The 5826-nt window shown below is 41.1% G+C and overlaps 1 long non-coding RNA gene across 1 annotated transcript; it reads left to right on the forward strand.

Moving 5' to 3' along the window:
* The first annotated feature begins 6 nt into the window (after positions 1-6).
* On the forward strand, positions 7-1757 carry LOC146590553 (uncharacterized). The gene is made up of 2 exons (XR_014897000.1): positions 7-130; positions 206-1757. It is a non-coding gene; the product is annotated as an uncharacterized LOC146590553 (long non-coding RNA).
* The last annotated feature ends 4069 nt before the right edge of the window (positions 1758-5826 follow it).

A 5826-nucleotide genomic window follows, 5' to 3' on the forward strand; every position in this document is an offset into this window, starting at 1 on the left:
GGCTCGGCGGCGGCGGCGGCGCTGCGCGGGGAGCCGGGGCCCCCGGGCCGAGCCGGAGCTGGAGCCCTCGGGCCGGGCCTGCTGGCATCAAGCGTGGCCTCATCCCCTTGCTCTGCCGACGGGCTCCAAAGCAATTATCCCTTTTCTTCAATTATTGTTTCCAGTGGCTATTGCTAGTGTGTCTTATTTTCCTTTCTCTTTGCAGTGTCCGGGCGTTCTGCAGTTACGGCTCTTCGCTCCGAGATGGACAGATGCACCTGGGGGTGGCACAGTCACACGCTGAATGTATGGCAAGAAATCTCCTTCCCAGATTTAAGCTCTTGACCCTTTAGTAAGCAGTGATGGCAGAGTGACTAGTAACTGAAAATGCTTGTATGTGCTGCAAAGATGCTCCTTAGCAGAATGCAAACGCTGTCACGACAGCCACCTTTCAGAGACAAGATGAGAGCACCTGACTGCGCTGCTATTGCCATATGGGTCTCGGAACAGTGTCGCGACCAGGACACTGGTGGTAAGGCACGTGGGAGTGTGCCACTGCCTACAAAAGGAGATTTTTATGACACCTCCCCAAAAATGCTCTGAGTTATTTCTTTTGGAGCCTTCCCCCTCACTCTCAGCACCACCGTTTTAGCATTGAAGGCATTTTCAAGAGATGCAACTAGTCTGTTTGCTCTTATCATAAAGAACTTTTAGTTCTAGTAACCACTGGAATTTATTTAGTTTAAGTTGTTACCATATTCCAAATGTTTCCTCTACTTTTTCTATATTTATCATATATGTTAAGCTTAAGTCCCCACCAGCTCCCACAAAAATGTCTGCTGTGCGTAGTTTAAAAAGAAAAAAGATCCTGTTAAGGGAAGAGGCTTTTGTTATAGATAACACTGTATCAGCAGTGTGAGAGAAGGGAGATTAAGAGAATGAGAAATTGGATGATGGAGGGACATCTCCTTGCTTATGCATGTAGCCTCCTAAGTCCACACAACATTATTGCTACTCAGTAAGATCCACTAATGCTAATATAGGACATCCTAGTGTACATTATGTTGTTTAAAAGTAATRCTTAAAAATGTTTTTTAAGTCCTTGTTTTGGATTTGCTCTTTTCTATTGGGAAGTGTCATTGACATATTGCGTATACAGCTATAGAGTTCAGGGTACTGGAATCACAGTTTGTATCTGTGATTCCTAGATATATTTAAAAGGTTTAAGCTGATGTATTTTACTTCAGAGCTGAGATGGACAGGGAGTGTGCATATGGCCGGTTATCATAGAAAAGTAACTGGTTAGTCCACATCAGCCAAATGATTTTCAGTAATGTCAACATCCTGTAAGTTTTCTGTATGCATTTTTTTTAATTGATTTAACTAAGCAACTATGGAACTTCTGAGTATAATCATTATAGCTATATATGGAGGTATTACCACTATCCTTTTACTTATAATTTCTCAGCTTATATACCAGAGAACTTTGCTTGTATTCTGAAATACACCACTGCATAAGGCAGTTATGAACTGCAGTCCTTTCAAGGATTCCCTTTTCCAGGAAAGAGGCCCACATCTTAATAGGAACAGTTCATAACAGTTTTGTCTGGTCAGTAATCGATGTCTGACAGTGACTGGGAACAGCAGCAGAACAAGAGGATATACAGTTATATTTATCCCAGAATAAATTTCCAGTTGTCAGTTCTCTTCACCTTCCAGGCTTCTAGAATCAGAGGTTGTATCTTAACATCTAATAAAGCTTATGGATTTTTATTGCATGAATTTACCCAGCTGTGTTTTGAACCCATCTAAGCTTTTGGCACACACAAGATAACTGGGCAATGAGTGTCACAGTTTAATTTTGTTCTAAGATGGATGTACTTAAATGTGTTTGTTTTAGAACATTCTCCTCAAATCTTGGATAATTCATTTGGTATCACATAATATAAGAATAATGATCATTCTCTTGTTACCACAGGTCTGTGGACATATTTCCTATAATACTCTACCATTCAAATTGCCTTCTGCTGTAAAATATGATCTGAAGAGGCATGAGGACTTAAGGGTAAGATTGTCCTGAAAGTTTCCACACGGCCACAAAAGGTGCAACAAATACCTGTGTCTTGTCAATTCCCTTTAGTCTTTAAAACAGAGGGGGGTAAGAGATCAAAACTCTGCAGGTATCTAAAACAGAGTGAAAATCTCCCATCCTTTCATCAATTAATAGCTTAATAGAAGGAAGCAAAAGAAGAAACAGAATTAAAAGGATTAAAATATTAACATCACTGGTTACTTAGCTGGCAGTCATCCAATTTTAAAAGATGCATTTTGGTTTTGATGGAACCCAAAAGTTTGGTCTCATTTCTGTATAGGAGGGTGGCTCTTATTTGCCAGAAAAAGCATGCAGCTGTTTCTATTTTGCATTTGAAAGTGACATATCCTTTAAAGAAATGTTGCTCCTGTTAAAAAGACACCAATGTAACTTGAGCTGAACATTTCCAAGCTGCAGGAGGAGAAAGATGAATCTAGTTTTTAATGACATGTCATAATCAGAAAGTTGCACGGAGGTTAAGGGTCACATTTAACATCCAGAGCCACTTTTAATCTCAAATATTTATCTGAAATTAGAAGCATCAAGAAAGAAGGAAGAAAGAGGGAACTACAACCTGGAGCTCATTAAAATACTACAGAGAAAGAGGAACYCATTAGGGAATAGCTGAAAAATTCTTTAATGATTCAGATTTTTGCCACTGTCAAGATCAAGAGCATGCCTACAAATCTGCTGGGTGAGTCTCAAAACCGTTTTTGAAAATGCTAGAGACCCTTTGTGTTTTGTTTGTGATTACAGTGATGAAACTACAGAATGACCTTAAAACACCTTTTAGGTAGCTAATGGTGCTTTGCATTAGATAAATATTCCCAGCATTATGCATGTTTGCATTCAGTTACACATCTGCACAGAGAATAGTGCATTTATTTGCTTCTTGATAAAGCATGGTAAAGCCCTTCTTTTATTCAAAAGGATAGGAAAGTGATTGTGAACATTTAGAAACCAATCTCAAAATATCACACAGGAAAATAATTATTTCTCACAGTAATGGCAATTCTGAAAAGTATTTCCTTCTGCGTACTTGTATCAATAGTACGCACTACTGATTATGCTGAGTCCTGGGCACATCCAGGAGGGAGGTTCYTAGTATAGCATCACACAGCACTTCACATTTGTGACAAGAGTATAAATGGGCTATATTGTCCTATCTGCTGAGCTTCTTTTACCCCCAYCCCCTGCTGCACATTGGTAGAAGAGATAGTGGGGAAGTAGTGTGACTGTGCAAAAACAGGATTTTATCCACTGGTTGGTGGCCTTCTATCAGGTAACTTAAACACATCCCAGCTTTTGATTAATACAAAATCAACAGAAATGTGCCAAGGAACTTTGAGCTAGGGCTGCACAGCTGCTTAAACCAGATGTGAGAACTGGCTGCCAAGGGGAAACGTACCTGTGACATGAGTCCATGCACAGGACTGCAAGTGGGATCCTCTCTTGACACAGAAACACCAAAGTGGCAAGTCTTGGAGCTACCTTGGTCTTGGCAGGGTATTAGGAAATTTCAGAACTGGCTCATTTGCTATTGTACAACGTACTCTAATATACTTTTAACATTCTGAATTACATTAGGACATACTAGAACATACTGTACAGACTAATTCATTTTGATATTTATTAAATTGAAGCAGCATCTCCCTTTACATTACTCTCAAAAATTAAAAAGATCTAGCTGGCCTCCTACATGCCTTTCTTCTATTGAAATAAAAAAGCCAAATCTTCAATTTCAGAAGCAGGAGTCTAATTCTTTCCCAGCTTTCTCTGAGTTTCCTACCATACTGAGTCCAATCTATTCAGTGTAGGATGGCTCTTATGGAAACATTAAAACTTAGTGAAACTCTCATGCTGAAGGGCAATATTTGAAAATGCTTTGAAACTTTTGTGCACTCTGTTCTCCCAGAACTCAGTATAACAAAGAGTTAAATCAAAACAAATTTAAACCTCTAGAAGAAAGCAAGTCTCTCATGCCATACCCTTGCACAGCCTTACACTTTTCTAATAGCACCCTAACACCTTCATGACAGAGGTAATATGAATGTTTTCCTGGGCTTTGAAGGATGACAAGTGCTCTGATGGAAATCCTTCTGATGTATCTGAATTAAGATAAATATGAAAGTTGAAGGGAGCTCAGCAAAGCCAAAATAGGTATAATTTAAGCATTACTGCTTCACCTCTTTGGATAAAGGCCCAAAGATCAGCATTAACAAGGGTTCTTCTTTGCAATAAGGTTCCTCTTCACATCCAGTTACCTCTTACTGCACTGGATGGTACAATGTAGTTAGAGTCCAGCAATGCTAGACCTCCCCAAAGTGAAGGTGCATGAAAACCAAGAACACAAGCTTATCGGTATTAGGAATGGCAGCCTTTTTCTCAAAAGAATTCAGATGAAGTTTAGCAGTCTCTTCAGCCTAATTCTCTAGAGGTATCTTGTGGTACATGAGCCCCTGGAGCTGTGAATACCAGCTACTCCAGTGAGCCTCCAGTGTTCTTGAGGACTTACAAATTAATCTATTCAGACTTTGTGCAAACTAACCAGCTTCCAGATGCACCTCTGCTCAGGCAGTCAGGTGAGCTCTTTAATTGCTATAACTAGTCCTTATACCTATCATGGGCAGTGAGGAAGGGATGTTAAAGGCAGAGTAGGAGAAGATACAGTGATACAGAACTGTGCCAAGCACCCCAAAATATCAGTGAGTGGCTTTTGTATGTGTGTGGTATGTTAGGCTTTTCCTATCTTAAAGATACTATTGGTACTATCAGCATTTAAATGAAAGGAAAATAAAACATTTGAAAGGAAAAATCTGACTAAGGACAGAGCTAAGACTGAGAGTGTGTTAGAGTAACTGCAATTAAAACATGACAAGCATATTACAAAACTATGCTGTGTGAGTAGGAAATTCAGAGTTGAGGATATGCTTAAAGTCCAAACACGCTAAGGTAGAAAATGTAGTTACAGCAACTGAACAACCATAACTCTTGCCCTATAGAAAAATAACGTACTATTCTGAGATTATACTGTTTTCACCTCTTTGATCCCAGATAGATTAAATTGCCTGTCAAAGACACAGACTATTTCCCTGTTCCTCTCTTGAGGGCTTTTTAAATGCATTGGCTGTCCATTTCTGTATCTAAACAAAGTTGGAATTATTTTAAGGGTAACATTTTCTCTGGATTTCTTGGGTTTGTAATGCTGAGTTCTGAGATAACTGCAAAATGTCTGCAACATCCTGTGGTCTCGCACATGACAAGCATTCTAGTAACAGATCCTTAACATAGTTTTGGTCCAGGATTTTTTTTTTTTTTTTTTTTTTTTTCACTGCTGGAAATGTCCTAACTCTGGAGAATAACCAGGGAAGCTACTGGAGGATAAGCCCGATGGTTTGAGAATAGGACCTAGAAGAACTCTCCGAGCACGTGAACCTCAGGCAGGTCTCGCGGGGGTAGGGGGGAGCAGCAGGGACAGAGCAGCGTGGCCCAGCCCGGCCGGGTCCCCTGCTCTTCCCCCCGCAGCGTCCCCGCTCCTCCACAAATGTTTGGGGAAAAGCCCTCTCTTAATTTCCAGTCGAAATTTATTCACGGCCGTTCCAGTCCCTTTTGTTCCCGGGCAGCGGTATGCGTCTCTCGTCCCGGAGCATCCTGCCGCCCCCGACTCTCTGCGGGCGCCGGGTGAAGCGGCAGCACCGCGGCAGACGGCGCGGCTGAGAGGGAGCGCCGCCGGGGGTCACCGCCCGTGGGAGCAG

The sequence above is a fragment of the Rhea americana genome, unplaced genomic scaffold (assembly GCF_003343005.1).
Source record: "Rhea americana isolate MKP2758 unplaced genomic scaffold, rheAme1 scaffold_402, whole genome shotgun sequence".
NCBI lineage: Eukaryota > Metazoa > Chordata > Aves > Rheiformes > Rheidae > Rhea > Rhea americana.